Genomic DNA, 19,195 nt, shown 5'->3' on the forward strand with positions numbered 1-19,195 from the left:
ATTTTGTCTGTTTTAAAACCATATCTCTTTAAACCAAACCAAGAGTTTGTCTTTTGCACTGATATTCTGATTCATTTCGATTTCAAAGAAAAAAAAAACATTACCTTCCAAAGCATCATAAAATTGTCCCTTCCTCCAGACTCTACTTCTCTCTTGTAGTAGTACAGCAGACCTTTCCAGGTGAGAAGATCACAGAGTCCGAAATGAGCTTCCTCCATCAAGCAAAGTACCTGAACTTGACTCTGTCATCATAAAAGCTCCCCTGTAATAAAGAAATTAAATCCGAAATCAAGAGGGCAGTTGCCTACTGAAGTTCAAGAAGTCATAAATTTTAACCTAGCAACATATTAAAGGCTGCATCTATACAATTACGATTCTAGAAATGCTCACCAGATTACGTTTTAAGAAAGAACTGCGCCTCAGGTTCCGCCGAGATCTTAACTCGGATGGCAGGATTCAGAGTCTGGAGTGTGGAATGATGGCGCACGGAGGGTCCACATACTGTGGATCCCTCAGTGATCTTCCGCGTGTTCAAACCGCCAGCGTGTGACTCCCCTATCCCCCTGACCTCATTGCTCTGCTCTCGCCTCTGTGCAGCTGAGCCCGACTCATGGTAAAGTGGAAAAAAATATGCCCTCAACGTGAGATTTACTCTGGAGTGAGGATAGTTGTTACATTCTTATCGTTGAAACGGATGTATGTGATGTGGCGACTAGGTTCTTCTCCATTAGCAGGCTTAAGGTTAAAGAAAAAAACATTGCTGACTTCTTTTTTTTTTGCCAGCCGCGAGCGCTGATTAGCGAGGTTTGTATTTCATGTTTTGCAAGTTGCATCCATTTTAAGAAAAACAAGTCGTTCAAGACAGGAAATGAATACTTGCATTTAATTAAGTCTAGACGTATGCGGTTGTCTATAATGACCAGTTCTGTTCGAGAACACAGAACAAAAAAAGGCACCGCTGGGATTCGGACCCAGGATTTTCTGTTTACTAGACAGGCGCTTTAACCAACTAAGCCACGGCGCCCCGGGAGTGCTGTCCTTTTGCAGCCACTTGGACACACCACTCAGACACATCTGCATTCGGTGTGTGCTCCGCCTGCTCGCTCAGCAAGTTGCCACCTTTACATACAATAGCAACATCGACACCAAGAGAAAGGATGACAAATGGCTTTTATCTGGAACTTTTCATGTCCAAGGAGCTCAATGTGCTTTCTGTGTACAACAGGGCCACTGAACTCCACACTGGCCACTGAACCACAGCAGTGGCTTGCTGGCTTGACATCTCCCAAGGAAAATGTTGAAATTGCATGTGGAACAGGAAAATGACCCTCGAGTATGAGGGAAAAAAAAGAAAAAGATCAACTGGAGTGCGCCAACCCATGTCAGGACAGCCCAGTTTCCTAGACGAGGTGGCCGAGTGGTTACTGTATGCTGAGTCTAAAGACAGTTTCACCCATTTTCTGATTGCTCGGTTCTGTACCAGTGCAGACATGTCAAACAGTGAATGGTTGTACCTCTATTGTATCCGTGCTCAATGAATGAAATCGGTAACAAATGAATATATGTCTAGTTATACGAAAAACGAGTGGTTTATCGACTCATCTTCATTTGCAGATTTAGAGGCAGCTTCGATATTCGTTTTACAGACGGGTTTTTTTTTTTGAATATGGGTCACACACATGCCACAGCAACAAAACATCTCTAGAGATGAGGCTATAGATCACCTTTCCATCCTGCAGGTTTTCCTCCCAAAGCCTACGGCACCAACGGCGACCCCTGCTGGCCGGGAGAGCAAAAGCTTACAGCACCTGGTATTCCCAGGCAGTCTCCCATCCAAGTACTAACCAGGCCCGACGCTGCTTAGTTTCCGAGATCAGACGAGATCAGGCGTGTTCAGGGTGGTGTGGCCGTAAGCGAAAGCCCCAGCGCCTGACTCGTTACTTGAAGCTGTGTGTGGCGGGGGTTCCGTGCCCCCCGAGCGGGACTGAAGGATCGTTCGTGTGCAACTCTTTGGAAAGGAGCTGCTTTCCAAATCGCATTGCGTGCCTGGATGTTGGCGAATGCGCTCCCTTGTGTTGGCTCGTCCCGCACTGGAGGAGGACAAACAATCTGCACGGAGGAGCGCCAGGCAAGTCTTCACCAGACAAAAACCTCCAGTGCACAGCACTCTGGAAACATTTCGGGGCTTTCGCGTGTTTATTTCAGCACTTAAAAAGCGCACCGGTCCAACACGTTGGCCGGGCGCGCGGCGCCTCCGCCCTCTTGTGGCCTTGCGGCGTCAGAGCAAGAGGCTCCTTCTCGCTGCCCTTCCGCTGTGTTGCAGGGCCCCGAGAGGGAACCCGGAGCGCGCACTTTGTGGGGGGCGGGGGACCGCGTTCGCGCTCTGCCCCCGGTCTCTTGCGCGAGTACTAAATCTCATGGACAGGGGGGCCTCGTCATTGATTGTTACAGGTGAGACGGGGATTAGGAGGAGACCCCGACTGATGGGTAAAGGGGAGCACTAACACCAGAGGGACACCCCCGGCGTCTCTTTTTGAGAGACGCCCTGGGGTTTCCTAATGGCCAAGGAGGGTCGGGACCTCGGTTTGACGCCTCCCCCGAAGGACGGCGCCTGTTTGTGCAGCAGAGTGTCGCCATCAGGAGGCTGGGGCGTAAGAGAGCCACACAGCCCGCAGGGTGAGCGCTCCCTACTGGTCCCAGTCACACCTCTTGCAGGAGCAGCAGCAACCGGAGCTTTTCCGGGGTGGACTCTCCCATCCGGGTGCCGGCCAGGCTCACACCTGCTGGGCTGCCCCGGGGGTGAGCCCAGTCGAGAGTCGCAGGGCCAGATCTAGTCACCGGGGAGAAACGATACAAGTGAAGGATTGCTCGGCTCTCGGCACTTGAAAAGACCGACAAATGTCTCGTTCCCGCCGGAGCTGAATGTACCCGCATGTGTGGTGTCGTCTTCTTCCCCCGCCCCGCTGTGTTTGCTGTATTGTCTCTGAAGCCGGCCCCCCCGAGACGAGACGGGCTGTTCCTGTGCCCCAATTAACACTTTACAGGTGCCATTCCCCGGCATTGTGGCCATTGTCGGTGCTCACACGCGGTAAGATAAGGCGGAGGAGAGCGGGGCATGCCCAGGGGCAGACATTCAAGGAGGGGGCAGTGCGAGGTGAGGTGAGGTGCGACACGCCGGAGCCCCGACGCAGCTAATGCGGAGCACTTGTTGGACTGGCATCGAAAGGACGTGTGCGCACGGAGCGAGCCTTCCCTGCGGCGGAGCGCGGGAACTTTCTCCCCCCCTCCCGCTGCAGGAGTTGTGTGCACTGCAGCGGTGCCAAGAGAAAAGCACAGAAGGCAGCAGGCTCTGGAGAGCAGGTAAGAGACGGAGCCTTGTGGGCAGGCGAGCAGGCCCGTTTTTTGGAAATTGCTGAAAAGGTTTGTTCGGTGTGTGGCAGGCGCACGTCGCGAGCTTGCGTGGCGATCTGCCGGTCTGGAGTTATGCAAATGAGGCCGAATTGCATCCCGGGACATGCTGCGAATGCGCAACGGCGACTGCAGATGTGTAGGAAACGGCGCGCTCGTTTTCTCGTTTTGCCCACACTTTTGAGTGTTAGTGTGGCGTGTGAGTGTGTGAAAGAGTGGGCCCAGCAGGAGGCGGTGGCGTGCGGGGCGAGGAGGTGGCCTAGGCTGCGCGATTTGTGCTGTGGGTGCGGGCCGCTTGCAGGGGCCTGTTTAACTCATACTTACCTGGCAGGGGAGATACCTTGATCAAGAAGGAGGTTCACCCAGGGCGAGGCTCGGCCATTGCACTCCGGCTGTGCTGACCCCTGCGAATTCCCCAAATGTGGGAATCTCGACTGCATAATTTCTGGTAGTGGGGGACTGCGTTCGCGCTCTCCCCTGATGTGCTTGGTCCAAAATCAGATACGGGAGGGTTAGGACACCACGAGCTGCGTGGCTGCGGAAGGATCCCGGTTCGACAGGAGTGGACGCCGCTGCTGGTTCTCGCTGGCTTTTAGTTAGGGGTCCGGAGAAGCATCTCAAGCTAGTTCCACTACTCCTTCCGGACGTTCATTCCCTTTTCAAAGTCAGTCGTTTTGCTGTAGTCTGCGTTCTTTAGGCTGATTATCGAGGTTAGCCTTTATTTGGTCATGGGGGGCCTCGGTACTGTATGCTGAGTCTAAAGACAGTTTCACCCGTTTTCTGATTGCTCGGTTCTGTACCAGTGCAGACATGTCAAACAGTGAATGGCTGTACCTCTATTGTATCCGTGCTCAATGAATGAAATCGGTAACAAATGAATATATGTCTAGTTATACGAAAAACGAGTGGTTTATCGACTCATCTTCATTTGCAGATTTAGAGGCAGCTTCGATATTCGTTTTACAGACGGGTTTTTTTTTTTGAATATGGGTCACACACATGCCACAGCAACAAAACATCTCTAGAGATGAGGCTATAGATCACCTTTCCATCCTGCAGGTTTTCCTCCCAAAGCCTACGGCACCAACGGCGACCCCTGCTGGCCGGGAGAGCAAAAGCTTACAGCACCTGGTATTCCCAGGCAGTCTCCCATCCAAGTACTAACCAGGCCCAACGCTGCTTAGCTTCCGAGATCAGACGAGATCAGGCATGTTCAGGGTGGTGTGGCCGTAAGCGAAAGCCCCGGCGCCTGACTCGCTACTTGAAGCTGTGTGTGGCGGGGGTTCCGTGCCCCCCGAGCGGGACTGAAGGATCGTTCGTGTGCAACTCTTTGGAAAGGAGCTGCTTTCCAAATCGCATTGCGTGCCTGGATGTTGGCGAATGCGCTCCCTTGTGTTGACTCGTCCCGCACTGGAGGAGGACAAACAATCTGCACGGAGGAGCACCAGGCAAGTCTTCACCAGACAAAAACCTCCAGTGCACAGCACTCTGGAAACATTTCGGGGCTTTCGCGTGTTTATTTCAGCACGTAAAGCGCACCGGTCCAACACGTCGGCCGGGCGCGCGGCGCCTCCGCCCTCTTGTGGCCTTGCGGCGTCAGAGCAAGAGGCTCCTTCTCGCTGCCCTTCCGCTGTGTTGCAGGACCCGGAGCGCGCACTTTGTGGGGGGCGGGGGACCGCGTTTGCGCTCTGCCCCCGGTCTCTTGCGCGAGTACTAAATCTCACGGACAGGGGGGCCTCGTCATTGATTGTTACAGGTGAGACGGGGATTAGGAGGAGACCCCGACTGATGGGTAAAGGGGAGCACTAACACCAGAGGGACACCCCCGGCGTCTTTTTTTGAGAGACGCCCTGGGGTTTCCTAATGGCCAAGGAGGGTCGGGACCTCGGTTTGACCTCTGTTTGTGCAGCAGAGTGTCGCCATCAGGAGGCTGGGGCGTAAGAGAGCCACACAGCCCGCAGGGTGAGCGCTCCCTACTGGTCCCAGTCACACCTCTTGCAGGAGCAGCAGCAACCGGAGCTTTTCCGGGGTGGAATCTCCTATCCGGGTACCGGCCAGGCTCACACCTGCTGGGCTGCCCCGGGGGTGAGCCCAGTCGAGAGTCGCAGGGCCAGATCTAGTCACCGGGGAGAAACGATACAAGTGAAGGATTGCTTGGCTCTCGGCACTTGAAAAGACCGACAAATGTCTCGTTCCCGCCGGAGCTGAATGTACCCGCATGTGTGGTGTCGTCTTCTTCCCCCGCCCCGCTGTGTTTGCTGTATTGTCTCTGAAGCCGGCCCCCCCGAGACGAGACGGGCTGTTCCTGTGCCCCAATTAACACTTTACAGGTGCCATTCCCCGGCATTGTGGCCATTGTCGGTGCTCACACGCGATCAGATAAGGCGGAGGAGAGCGGGGCATGCCCAGCGCAGACATTCAAGGAGGGGGTAGGGCGAGGTGAGGTGAGGTGCGACACGCCGGAGCCCCGACGCAGCTAATGCGGAGCACTTGTTGGACTGGCATCGAAAGGACGTGTGCGCACGGAGTGAGCCTTCCCTGCGGCGGAGCGTGGGAACTTTCTCCCCCCCTCCCGCTGCAGGAGTTGTGTGCACTGCAGCGGTGCCGAGAGAAAAGCACAGAAGGCAGCAGGCTCTGGAGAGCAGGTAAGAGACGGAGCCTTGTGGGCAGGCGAGCAGGCCCGTTTTTTGGAAATTGCTGAAAAGGTTTGTTCGGTGTGTGGCAGGCGCACGTCGCGAGCTTGCGTGGCGATCTGCCGGTCTGGAGTTATGCAAATGAGGCCGAATTGCATCCCGGGACATGCTGCGAATGCGCAACGGCGACTGCAGATGTGTAGGAAACGGCGCCCTCGTTTTCTCGTTTTGCCCACACTTTTGAGTGTTAGTGTGGCGTGTGATTGTGTGAAAGAGTGGGCCCAGCAGGAGGCGGTGGAATGCGGGGCGAGGAGGTGGCCTAGGCTGCGCGATTTGTGCTGTGTGTGCGGGCCGCTTGCAGGGGCCTGTTTAACTCATACTTACCTGGCAGGGGAGATACCTTGATCAAGAAGGAGGTTCACCCAGGGCGAGGCTCGGCCATTGCACTCCGGCTGTGCTGACCCCTGCGAATTCCCCAAATGTGGGAATCTCGACTGCATAATTTCTGGTAGTGGGGGACTGCGTTCGCGCTCTCCCCTGATGTGCTTGGTCCAAAATCAGATAGGGGAGGGTTAGGACACCACGAGCTGCGTGGCTGCGGAAGGATCCCGGTTCGACAGGAGTGGACGCCGCTGCTGGTTCTCGCTGGCTTTTAGTTAGGGGTCCGGAGAAGCATCTCAAGCTAGTTCCACTACTCCTTCCGGACATTCATTCCCTTTTCAAAGTCAGTCGTTTTGCTGTAGTCTGCGTTCTTTAGGCTGATTATCGAGGTTAGCCTTTATTTGGTCATGGGGGGCCTCGGTACTGTATGCTGAGTCTAAAGACAGTTTCACCCGTTTTCTGATTGCTCGGTTCTGTACCAGTGCAGACATGTCAAACAGTGAATGGCTGTACCTCTATTGTATCCATGCTCAATGAATGAAATCGGTAACAAATGAATATATGTCTAGTTATACGAAAAACGAGTGGTTTATCGACTCATCTTCATTTGCAGATTTAGAGGCAGCTTCGATATTCGTTTTACAGACGGGTTTTTTTTTTTGAATATGGGTCACACACATGCCACAGCAACAAAACATCTCTAGAGATGAGGCTATAGATCACCTTTCCATCCTGCAGGTTTTCCTCCCAAAGCCTACGGCACCAACGGCGACCCCTGCTGGCCGGGAGAGCAAAAGCTTACAGCACCTGGTATTCCCAGGCAGTCTCACATCCAAGTACTAACCAGGCCCGACGCTGCTTAGTTTCCGAGATCAGACGAGATCGGGCGTGTTCAGGGTGGTGTGGCCGTAAGCGAAAGCCCCGGTGCCTGACTCGCTACTTGAAGCTGTGTGTGGCGGGGGTTCCGTGCCCCCCGAGCGGGACTGAAGGATCGTTCGTGTGCAACTCTTTGGAAAGGAGCTGCTTTCCAAATCGCATTGCGTGCCTGGATGTTGGCGAATGCGCTCCCTTGTGTTGACTCGTCCCGCACTGGAGGAGGACAAACAATCTGCACGGAGGAGCACCAGGCAAGTCTTCACCAGACAAAAACCTCCAGTGCACAGCACTCTGGAAACATTTCGGGGCTTTCGCGTGTTTATTTCAGCACGTAAAGCGCACCGGTCCAACACGTCGGCCGGGCGCGCGGCGCCTCCGCCCTCTTGTGGCCTTGCGGCATCAGAGCAAGAGGCTCCTTCTCGCTGCCCTTCCGCTGTGTTGCAGGGCCCCGAGAGGGAACCTGGAGCGCGCACTTTGTGGGGGGCGGGGGACCGCGTTCGCGCTCTGCCCCCGGTCTCTTGCGCGAGTACTAAATCTCACGGACAGGGGGGCCTCGTCATTGATTGTTACAGGTGAGACGGGGATTAGGAGGAGACCCCGACTGATGGGTAAAGGGGAGCACTAACACCAGAGGGACACCCCCGGCGTCTTTTTTTGAGAGACGCCCTGGGGTTTCCTAATGGCCAAGGAGGGTCGGGACCTCGGTTTGACGCCTCCCCCGAAGGACGGCGCCTGTTTGTGCAGCAGAGTGTCGCCATCAGGAGGCTGGGGCATAAGAGAGCCACACAGCCCGCAGGGTGAGCGCTCCCTACTGGTCCCAGTCACACCTCTTGCAGGAGCAGCAGCAACCGGAGTTTTTCCGGGGTGGAATCTCCCATCCGGGTGCCGGCCAGGCTCACACCTGCTGGGCTGCCCCGGGGGTGAGCCCAGTCGAGAGTCGCAGGGCCAGATCTAGTCACCGGGGAGAAACGATACAAGTGAAGGATTGCTCGGCTCTCGGCACTTCAAAAGACCGACAAATGTCTCGTTCCCGCCGGAGCTGAATGTACCCGCATGTGTGGTGTCGTCTTCTTCCCCCGCCCCGCTGTGTTTGCTGTATTGTCTCTGAAGCCGCCCCCCCCGAGACAAGACGGGCTGTTCCTGTGCCCCAATTAACACTTTACAGGTGCCATTCCCCGGCATTGTGGCCATTGTCGGTGCTCACACACGATAAGATAAGGTGGAGGAGAGCGGGGCATGCCCAGCGGCAGACATTCAAGGAGGGGGCAGTGCGAGGTGAGGTGAGGTGCGACACGCCGGAGCCCCGACGCAGCTAATGCGGAGCACTTGTTGGACTGGCATCGAAAGGACGTGTGCGCACGGAGCGAGCCTTCCCTGCGGCGGAGCGTGGGAACTTTCTCCCCCCCTCCCGCTGCAGGAGTTGTGTGCACTGCAGCGGTGCCGAGAGAAAAGCACAGAAGGCAGCAGGCTCTGGAGAGCAGGTAAGAGACGGAGCCTTGTGGGCAGGCGAGCAGGCCCGTTTTTTGGAAATTGCTGAAAAGGTTTGTTCGGTGTGTGGCAGGCGCACGTCGCGAGCTTGCGTGGCGATCTGCCGGTCTGGAGTTATGCAAATGAGGCCGAATTGCATCCCGGGACATGCTGCGAATGCGCAACGGCGACTGCAGATGTGTAGGAAACGGCGCGCTCGTTTTCTCGTTTTGCCCACACTTTTGAGTGTTAGTGTGGCGTGTGAGTGTGTGAAAGAGTGGGCCCAGCAGGAGGCGGTGGCGTGCGGGGCGAGGAGGTGGCCTAGGCTGCGCGATTTGTGCTGTGGGTGCGGGCCGCTTGCAGGGGCCTGTTTAACTCATACTTACCTGGCAGGGGAGATACTTTGATCAAGAAGGAGGTTCACCCAGGGCGAGGCTTGGCCATTGCACTCCGGCTGTGCTGACCCCTGTGAATTCCCCAAATGTGGGAATCTCGACTGCATAATTTCTGGTAGTGGGGGACTGCGTTCGCGCTCTCCCCTGATGTGCTTGGTCCAAAATCAGATACGGGAGGGTTAGGACACCACGAGCTGCGTGGCTGCGGAAGGATCCCGGTTCGACAGGAGTGGACGCCGCTGCTGGTTCTCGCTGGCTTTTAGTTAGGGGTCCGGAGAAGCATCTCAAGCTAGTTCCACTACTCCTTCCGGACGTTCATTCCCTTTTCAAAGTCAGTCGTTTTGCTGTAGTCTGCGTTCTTTAGGCTGATTATCGAGGTTAGCCTTTATTTGGTCATGGGGGGCCTCGGTACTGTATGCTGAGTCTAAAGACAGTTTCACCCGTTTTCTGATTGCTCGGTTCTGTACCAGTGCAGACATGTCAAACAGTGAATGGCTGTACCTCTATTGTATCCATGCTCAATGAATGAAATCGGTAACAAATGAATATATGTCTAGTTATACGAAAAACGAGTGGTTTATCGACTCATCTTCATTTGCAGATTTAGAAGCAGCTTCGATATTCGTTTTACAGACGGGTTTTTTTTTTTGAATATGGGTCACACACATGCCACAGCAACAAAACATCTCTAGAGATGAGGCTATAGATCACCTTTCCATCCTGCAGGTTTTCCTCCCAAAGCCTACGGCACCAACGGCGACCCCTGCTGGCCGGGAGAGCAAAAGCTTACAGCACCTGGTATTCCCAGGCAGTCTCCCATCCAAGTACTAACCAGGCCCAACACTGCTTAGCTTCCGAGATCAGACGAGATCGGGCGTGTTCAGGGTGGTGTGGCCGTAAGCGAAAGCCCTGGCGCCTGACTCGCTACTTGAAGCTGTGTGTGGCGGGGGTTCCGTGCCCCCCGAGCGGGACTGAAGGATCGTTCGTGTGCCACTCTTTGGAAAGGAGCTGCTTTCCAAATCGCATTGCGTGCCTGGATGTTGGCGAATGCGCTCCCTTGTGTTGGCACGTCCCGCACTGGAGGAGGACAAACAATCTGCACGGAGGAGCACCAGGCAAGTCTTCACCAGACAAAAACCTCCAGTGCACAGCACTCTGGAAACATTTCGGGGCTTTCGCGTGTTTATTTCAGCACGTAAAGAGCACCGGTCCAACACGTCGGCCGGGCGCGCGGCGCCTCCGCCCTCTTGTGGCCTTGCGGCGTCAGAGCAAGAGGCTCCTTCTCGCTGCCCTTCCGCTGTGTTGCAGGGTCCCGAGAGGGAACCCGGAGCGCGCACTTTGTGGGGGGCGGGGGACCGCGTTCGCGCTCTGCCCCCGGTCTCTTGCGCGAGTACTAAATCTCACGGACAGGGGGGCCTCGTCATTGATTGTTACAGGTGAGACGGGGATTAGGAGGAGACCCCGACTGATGGGTAAAGGGGAGCACTAACACCAGAGGGACACCCCCGGCGTCTCTTTTTGAGAGACGCCCTGGGGTTTCCTAATGGCCAAGGAGGGTCGGGACCTCGGTTTGACGCCTCCCCCGAAGGACGGCGCCTGTTTGTGCAGCAGAGTGTCGCCATCAGGAGGCTGGGGCGTAAGAGAGCCACACAGCCCGCAGGGTGAGCGCTCCCTACTGGTCCCAGTCACACCTCTTGCAGGAGCAGCAGCAACCGGAGTTTTTCCGGGGTGGAATCTCCCATCCGGGTGCCGGCCAGGCTCACACCTGCTGGGCTGCCGCGGGGATGAGCCCAGTCGAGAGTCGCAGGGCCAGATCTAGTCACCGGGGAGAAATGATACAAGTGAAGGATTGCTCGGCTCTCGGCACTTGAAAAGACCGACAAATGTCTCGTTCCCGCCGGAGCTGAATGTACCCGCATGTGTGGTGTCGTCTTCTTCCCCCGCCCCGCTGTGTTTGCTGTATTGTCTCTGAAGCCAGCCCCCCCGAGACGAGACGGGCTGTTCCTGTGCCCCAATTAACACTTTACAGGTGCCATTCCCCGGCATTGTGGCCATTGTCGGTGCTCACACGCGATAAGATAAGGCGGAGGAGAGCGGGGCATGCCCAGCGGCAGACATTCAAGGAGGGGGCAGTGCGAGGTGAGGTGAGGTGCGACACGCCGGAGCCCCGACGCAGCTAATGCGGAGCACTTGTTGGACTGGCATCGAAAGGACGTGTGCGCACGGAGCGAGCCTTCCCTGCGGCGGAGCGTGGGAACTTTCTCCCCCCCTCCCGCTGCAGGAGTTGTGTGCGCTGCAGCGGTGCCGAGAGAAAAGCACAGAAGGCAGCAGGCTCTGGAGAGCAGGTAAGAGACGGAGCCTTGTGGGCAGGCGAGCAGGCCCGTTTTTTGGAAATTGCTGAAAAGGTTTGTTCGGTGTGTGGCAGGCGCACGTCGCGAGCTTGCGTGGCGATCTGCCGATCTGGAGTTATGCAAATGAGGCCGAATTGCATCCCGGGACATGCTGCGAATGCGCAACGGCGACTGCAGATGTGTAGGAAACGGCACGCTCGTTTTCTCGTTTTGCCCACACTTTTGAGTGTCAGTGTGGCGTTTGAGTGTGTGAAAGAGTGGGCCCAGCAGGAGGCGGTGGCGTGCGGGGCGAGGAGGTGGCCTAGGCTGCGCGATTTGTGCTGTGGGTGCGGGCCGCTTGCAGGGGCCTGTTTAACTCATACTTACCTGGCAGGGGAGATACCTTGATCAGCCTGTAGGTGGAGTGGTTGGATTGTTTTTCTTTTGTTGGAAGCAGTGTTCGATTTGCGGTTTTTGAAATGGCAACCTTTGGATCCCGTAAGAATGCTGTACGTTTTGAGCTCTTGGATGACCTCTTCATGGATCGTATGCAGTTCAGCAGAAAAGTGTTACAGAAGGAACTTGGCTTTGAACCTCGGCACTTGGATTTCATCTTCGCTCTCCCAGGTCAGAAAGCATTTGAGGTTGTATTTGCTACCTATCCTCTGTTTGAACAATGCGTGGATGTGTTTGAGGCAAAAAGAGGCAAAGTTCCTGCACTTGAGAAGATCAACTTGCAGCCTCTGACACAGAGAGAGAGGAAAACGGTGCATGTTGTTATGTTCTCGGAACTGGCAAAGACGGAGGACATTCACACCTGGCTTAACCAGTACTGCACCGTCCACCATGGAACTGAGGTTAGAGATGTTGATGGTATAAAAACAGGAGCAAGGAAATTCGAGGTTCGCTTGCTACCGGACAGCGTAAATGGAGGCTTAAGGCACCTGCCCTCTACAATCCGGCTGGGCGCCTGCAATGGCTATGTGTTTTATGTGGGACAACCAAAGGTGTGTCGGCGCTGTGGTGCTGTGGGACACCTGGCATCGTCCTGCACTGTGAAATGCTGCAAGACCTGTGGCAAACAGGGACATTTAGCCTCTGACTGTTCAATGCTGCCAAAGTGCAATTTATGTGGCTCGGAAGGACACGTTTTTAAGAACTGCCCTCACGCCTACGCCAATAAACTCAAAATGAGAAAGGATGAGGCAGTGCTTGTTTCAGCCAAACCGGCCCGAAAATCCAAAGCAAACAACAAGTCAAACAAAGAACCCTTGTTGGACAAAGACTCTCAGCCTCCAGCCAGGATCAGTCCTGCTGTGGCTCCGGGGCTGGTGGAAGAGAAATCCACTACGCCCCCACAACCGCAGACTGCACCAGACAAGCACGAGGGTTTGAAAACCCCCGAGAACAGCGAGGACCCCTCCCCCACTCCTGCTCCTCAGAACGAGGGCCAGTGTGGGGCCCCCCGGTGGAGCGGGTCCAGCGAGGATACCCAGGATTCAGCGGAGCTGCTTTTCTCAGACTCTGCAAGTGCTACAGATGCCCTCCTCTCCTCCATCCAGTCCATCACGGAGGATCTGCAGCAGCTGGTGGGTGAGGGGGAAGAGGAGACTGGTGCATCGGCTGCACCCCTTTCCCCTCAGTGCTCCCAGGAGCTGGACTTGAGGAAAAGAAAAAATGACTCTGTTTTCTCCCCGAGCGAGGAGGAAGGAGAGCATGGCGATGGGGACAGCTGGAACCTCTCCACCCCTCCCTCTACCCCCTTCCTTGAAATGGACTCTGTGAACGCTTTTACTGCTGCCACCCTGATGAAGGCTCATTCAGAGGATGGCTGGCAGGAAATTGGTAAGAAGAAAAAGAAAAAGAAAAAGGTAACAGGTGAGACCGAAGAGAAATGTGTTTTGTAAAGACTGGTTCCACTTTCTTATGTAATATGGCTCTTAACATAATTTCTCTTAACACAAGAGGTATCAATGACAGAGTTAAATGCCAGTCTGTCTTTGATTACCTCCAGCAGAGAGAGGGAGATGTGTTGATGTTGCAGGAGTGTGCTTTAGCCTATCAAGAGAGGTATAAAAGTTTTGAAGATAGGTGGGATAAAGGGCCTTCTGTTTGGTCAGGGGACAATAACAACAGAGCCTCTGGCGTGGCCATTCTTTTCAAAGGATGGGCATTCAAATTGAAAAGTATTCAGAGGGTCATAGATGGCAGGTTGCTGTGTGTGGATGTGGAATGGGGGACCGTTAACCTGCGGCTAATCAATGTGTATTGCCCTACTGACGTAGGAGGAAGGGTGGAGCTACTCAAGGCACTCTCCCCCCTATTGTTATGCAGCACAGACGTGATAGTGGGAGGGGATTTTAATTGTATCTTAGAGCACACAGACAGGCAGTCTAGCTCTCCGATAAAATTGGATTCCAGCTCACTGGCCCTGCATAACTTAGTTCAAGACTTTAAACTCTCAGACACATATAGATGTATATATCCCACAACAGCAGGATATACATGGTCAGGGAGGAATAGCAGCTCCAGAATTGACTATTGCTTTGTCTCAGAGAGAGTGAAAGTTGTTGGGGTCACTCTTCAGCCTGTCTTCTTCTCAGATCATCAGGCTTTAGGGTGTAGAGTGGAACTCCAGGGCGGGACTGTCTTTGGCCCAGGCCTCTGGAAGCTCAACACAAAGCTGCTAGAGAACGAGGGGGTAGTATCCCGCTACAAGGAGAAACTATCACAGTGGCTGTCCTTGCAGTGTCTGTACGGGTCAGTAGGAGAGTGGTGGGAGGAGGTGAAGATGAGGACAAAGGCCTTTTTCATGGCTGAGGGAAGGAAGGCTGCTGCCAGACGGAGAGGAGTGCTAGCCAGGAAACAGAGGCAGCTGCAGCGTCTCTACACGATGCTGCACAGTGGCTTCGATGTGCTCGAGGATATCGCCCTTTTAAAAAAGGACATCCGGAGCATAGCCGAAGAAAGTAGTCGAGGAGTGCTGTTAAGAAGCAGAGTGCAGTTCTTGGAAGAAAATGAGAAGTGTACTCGCTTCTTTTTCAGGAAAGTGGTAGGCTCCAAGACTGTCATGGAAAGTGTAGTTGATGAGGAGGGACGAGAGAGAACAGAGCCGAGTGCTATCCTCTCCTGCACCGAGGCCTTCTACTCAAGACTGTACAGCTCTACAGAGGTAAAGGATGAAGATATTCATTTTTTTACCTCAAAGCTAGAAAACATTTTGAGTGAAGAAGATAGGGAAGTACTTGAGAGGGATTTGACAGTAGAAGAGCTGAGACAGGCTATGGAGAGCTTACAGAAGGGGAAAACTCCGGGTGCTGACGGGCTCCCTAAAGAATTTTATTGCACCTTTTGGGATCTGCTTCAGGATCCGCTACTGCTCCTATTCGAGGAAAGCTACAAGACAGAATTGCTGCCTGACTCCTTAAGAGAAGGCACTATCTCTCTCTTGTTTAAGAAAGGAGCAAAAAATGACATAAAGAACTGGAGACCCCTCAGCCTGTTAGGCGTGGACACTAAGATCCTGTCCAAAGCCCTTTTCCTGCGCCTACAAAATGTAGTGGCCTCACTGGTAGGGAAAGAACAGACTTGTGGGATAGCAGGACGCCTGATGAGCGACAACCTGGCCTTGTTGAGGGATGTCTGTCTGTACTCTGAGGATCGCTCCCTCCCTCTGTGCATTTTAGGTGTAGACCTAGAAAAGGCCTTTGACCGCCTAAACCGGCAGTACTTAACATCGGTACTTGAGCACATGAAGTTTGGCCCCATCATGAGAAAGTGGATTAACCTGCTGTACACAGGTAGCAACAGCAGAGTCATGGTTAATGGCAATAGATCACGCACCTTTGAAGTCTGTTCAGGGGTGAGGCAGGGCTGCCCATTATCCCCCTTGTTATTCGTTTTGGCTATGGAGCCCTTAGCCTGTGCCTTGCGCCAGGATCAGGCCATTAATGGGATACCAGTGCCTGGAAGTGGGGGAGGAGAGGTAAAGACATCTCTATACATGGATGATGTCACCCTGCTCCTCTCTGACAATGCCTCAATTAGCAGAGCTCTGCAGTGCTGTGATCGGTTCTCTTTGGCTTCCTCCGCAAAAATTAACACATCTAAGAGTGAGATTTTTTATCAGAACTGGAGGGAGCCAAAAGAAGGACATGATCTCAGGCTGCAAGAGAAGAGAATTAAGGTCCTGGGGGTGTATTTTGGAGAAGAGATGGGAACAGTAAATTGGCAGAACAAATTGCCAATCTTAAACAAAAAACTGATGCAATGGAAGGACCGAGACCTCACCATGACAGGGAAGGTGCTGGTCATCAAAGCCGAGCTCTTGCCTGTCTTGAATTTTCTGGCTTCTACCTTCCCAATCCCACACCGTGTTGCGGCGGTGCTGAGGAGATTGATGTTTCAATTTCTATGGGGTGGGAAGCAGGAAAGACTCAGAAGGGAAATAATGTACAGGCCGCTACCCTCAGGGGGGAAGTCTGTCCCAGATATTGCTACGAAGCTGCTGTGCATTTTCCTGGCCTCTGTGCTGAGAGGCTTTGCAACAGCACCTGCAGCGCGTACCTGGACTTATTTTTCCAGGCTCTGGGTAGGTAGGGAGGTGTCCAGAGTGTGGGGTGTCAGACCCAAGCTGGACGTCCCACTCTCTGACACATGCCCTGCAATTTATGGGACAGTTAAAAGTTTTCTAAGATCTCACCCAATTGGCCATATTCCCCTCCGAGATGTCAGCGTCCAAAAACTGGAAGATTTCGTAGCACCCCAGAACAATAGGCAGACCCCTGTGGGCATTTTAACATCAGCCCAAACAAGGAAGGTGTGGAAACACACATCCTCTAAATTTCTGTGCAACATTCACAGAGATTTAGCCTGGAGTGTCGTCCACCAGTGCTTACCGGTACGAACTTTCTTGTACCGTAGGGGCCTCACCCCCAGCCCTCGCTGCGTTAGGGTGGGCTGCGGCGAGGAGGAGACTGTGACCCATCTCCTGTGGTCCTGCTTTTTTGCTAAGGCCTTCTGGGCACAGTTTGAAGATTGGTTGCAGGCTCTCTCGCCCCAATTTACCCTGACCGCTGCTTTCATCATATACGGCATCTCTCCTGTCAAGCTTCCTCCTGACGTGTTTGACAGGATCTGGGCCGTGGTGAACAGTGGGAAAGACGCCCTGTGGAGAGTGAGGAACATGGGGCTGTTCAAAGGCATCGAGGTCCCAGTCAAGGCAGCAGGTAGCCTGGCCCTGTTCATCACCCGAGAGAACTATTACCTCAGAGATCTGTGGAGAGAAGGGAGGGAGGAAGCAGAAAATCTGTGGGAAATAGAGAGCATTGGACAGTATCTCAAGAAACTGTGAAAAACATTATCATGTTTAAATAAAGAATGTGATTTGCACCAGAAAAAAAGAAAATTGTTGCTATGTAACTGTTACCGTGTCAAAATGTAATGAGATGTGATCATATATACTGTTTTAAGTATGTATATTAATGTAAAGCTTTCTGATTTGTGATTTCCTGTATTTTTTTGTGAAAAGAAAATAAAGTTCTTAAAAATCGAAATCGAAATCGGTTCACCCAGGGCGAGGCTCGGCCATTGCACTCCGGCTGTGCTGACCCCTGCGAATTCCCCAAATGTGGGAATCTCGACTGCATAATTTCTGGTAGTGGGGGACTGCGTTCGCGCTCTCCCCTGATGTGCTTGGTCCAAAATCAGATACGGGAGGGTTAGGACACCACGAGCTGCGTGGCTGCGGAAGGATCCCGGTTCGACAGGAGTGGACGCCGCTGCTGGTTCTCGCTGGCTTTTAGTTAGGGGTCCGGAGAAGCATCTCAAGCTAGTTCCACTACTCCTTCCGGACGTTCATTCCCTTTTCAAAGTCAGTCGTTTTGCTGTAGTCTGCGTTCTTTAGGCTGATTATCGAGGTTAGCCTTTATTTGGTCATGGGGGGCCTCGGTACTGTATGCTGAGTCTAAAGACAGTTTCACCCGTTTTCTGATTGCTCGGTTCTGTACCAGTGCAGACATGTCAAACAGTGAATGGCTGTACCTCTACTGTATCCGTGCTCAATGAATGAAATCGGTAACAAATGAATATATGTCTAGTTATACGAAAAACGAGTGGTTTATCGACTCATCTTCATTTGCAGATTTAGAGGCAGCTTCGATATTCGTTTTACAGACGGGTTTTTTTTTTTGAATATGGGTCACACACATGCCACAGCAACAAAACATCTCTAGAGATGAGGCTATAGATCACCTTTCCATCCTGCAGGTTTTCCTCCCAAAGCCTACGGCACCAACGGCGACCCCTGCTGGCCGGGAGAGCAAAAGCTTACAGCACCTGGTATTCCCAGGCAGTGTCCCATCCAAGTACTAACCAGACCCGACGCTGCTTAGCTTCCAAAATCAGACGAGATCGGGCGTGTTCAGGGTGGTGTGGCCGTAAGCGAAAGCCCTGGCGCCTGACTCGCTACTTGAAGCTGTGTGTGGCGGGGGTTCCGTGCCCCCCGAGCGGGACTGAAGGATCGTTCGTGTGCAACTCTTTGGAAAGGAGCTGCTTTCCAAATCGCATTGCGTGCCTGGATGTTGGCGAATGCGCTCCCTTGTGTTGACTCGTCCCGCACTGGAGGAGGACAAACAATCTGCACGGAGGAGCACCAGGCAAGTCTTCACCAGACAAAAACCTCCAGTGCACAGCACTCTGGAAACATTTCGGGGCTTTCGCGTGTTTATTTCAGCACGTAAAGCGCACCGGTCCAACACGTCGGCCGGGCGCGCGGCGCCTCCGCCCTCTTGTGGCCTTGCGGCGTCAGAGCAAGAGGCTCCTTCTCGCTGCCCTTCCGCTGTGTTGCAGGACCCGGAGCGCGCACTTTGTGGGGGGCGGGGGACCGCGTTCGCGCTCTGCCCCCGGTCTCTTGCGCGAGTACTAAATCTCACGGACAGGGGGGCCTCGTCATTGATTGTTACAGGTGAGACGGGGATTAGGAGGAGACCCCGACTGATGGGTAAAGGGGAGCACTAACACCAGAGGGACACCCCCGGCGTCTCTTTTTGAGAGACGCCCTGGGGTTTCCTAATGGCCAAGGAGGGTCGGGACCTCGGTTTGACCTCTGTTTGTGCAGCAGAGTGTCGCCATCAGGAGGCTGGGGCGTAAGAGAGCCACACAGCCCGCAGGGTGAGCGCTCCCTACTGGTCCCAGTCACACCTCTTGCAGGAGCAGCAGCAACCGGAGCTTTTCCGGGGTGGAATCTCCCATCCGGGTGCCGGCCAGGCTCACACCTGCTGGGCTGCCCCGGGGGTGAGCCCAGTCGAGAGTCGCAGGGCCAGATCTAGTCACCGGGGAGAAACGATACAAGTGAAGGATTGCTCGGCTCTCGGCACTTGAAAAGACCGACAAATGTCTCGTTCCCGCCGGAGCTGAATGTACCCGCATGTGTGGTGTCGTCTTCTTCCCCCGCCCCGCTGTGTTTGCTGTATTGTCTCTGAAGCCGGCCCCCCCGAGACGAGATGGGCTGTTCCTGTGCCCCAATTAACACTTTACAGGTGCCATTCCCCGGCATTGTGGCCATTGTCGGTGCTCACACGCGATAAGATAAGGCGGAGGAGAGCGGGGCATGCCCAGCGGCAGACATTCAAGGAGGGGGCAGTGCGAGGTGAGGTGAGGTGCGACACGCCGGAGCCCCGACGCAGCTAATGCGGAGCACTTGTTG

At 54.1% G+C, this 19,195-nt stretch overlaps 6 non-coding genes and 3 pseudogenes across 6 annotated transcripts; 4 read left to right on the forward strand and 5 right to left on the reverse strand.

Annotated features, from left to right (window-relative positions):
- Window positions 1-1,796: 1,796 nt before the first annotated feature.
- On the reverse strand, window positions 1,797-1,915 carry LOC148637275 (5S ribosomal RNA; annotated as a pseudogene).
- Window positions 1,916-3,724: 1,809 nt separating this feature from the next.
- Window positions 3,725-3,888, forward strand: LOC148637276 (U1 spliceosomal RNA). The gene has a single exon (XR_015931533.1). It is a non-coding gene; the product is annotated as a U1 spliceosomal RNA (small nuclear RNA).
- Window positions 3,889-4,524: 636 nt separating this feature from the next.
- LOC148637277 (5S ribosomal RNA) lies at window positions 4,525-4,643 on the reverse strand. Its single transcript, XR_015931553.1, has one exon. It is a non-coding gene; the product is annotated as a 5S ribosomal RNA (ribosomal RNA).
- A 1,774-nt stretch (window positions 4,644-6,417) lies between these two features.
- On the forward strand, window positions 6,418-6,581 carry LOC148637278 (U1 spliceosomal RNA). Its single transcript, XR_015931544.1, has one exon. It is a non-coding gene; the product is annotated as a U1 spliceosomal RNA (small nuclear RNA).
- A 636-nt stretch (window positions 6,582-7,217) lies between these two features.
- On the reverse strand, window positions 7,218-7,336 carry LOC148637279 (5S ribosomal RNA; annotated as a pseudogene).
- A 1,807-nt stretch (window positions 7,337-9,143) lies between these two features.
- On the forward strand, window positions 9,144-9,307 carry LOC148637280 (U1 spliceosomal RNA). The gene has a single exon (XR_015931537.1). It is a non-coding gene; the product is annotated as a U1 spliceosomal RNA (small nuclear RNA).
- A 636-nt stretch (window positions 9,308-9,943) lies between these two features.
- LOC148637281 (5S ribosomal RNA) lies at window positions 9,944-10,062 on the reverse strand. The gene has a single exon (XR_015931547.1). It is a non-coding gene; the product is annotated as a 5S ribosomal RNA (ribosomal RNA).
- Window positions 10,063-17,020: 6,958 nt separating this feature from the next.
- On the forward strand, window positions 17,021-17,178 carry LOC148637282 (U1 spliceosomal RNA). The gene has a single exon (XR_015931543.1). It is a non-coding gene; the product is annotated as a U1 spliceosomal RNA (small nuclear RNA).
- Window positions 17,179-17,814: 636 nt separating this feature from the next.
- LOC148637283 (5S ribosomal RNA) lies at window positions 17,815-17,933 on the reverse strand (annotated as a pseudogene).
- Window positions 17,934-19,195: the final 1,262 nt, after the last annotated feature.

The sequence above is a fragment of the Lepisosteus platostomus genome, unplaced genomic scaffold, assembly GCF_059453375.1.
Source record: "Lepisosteus platostomus isolate fLepPlt1 unplaced genomic scaffold, fLepPlt1.hap1 Scaffold_124_H1, whole genome shotgun sequence".
NCBI lineage: Eukaryota > Metazoa > Chordata > Actinopteri > Semionotiformes > Lepisosteidae > Lepisosteus > Lepisosteus platostomus.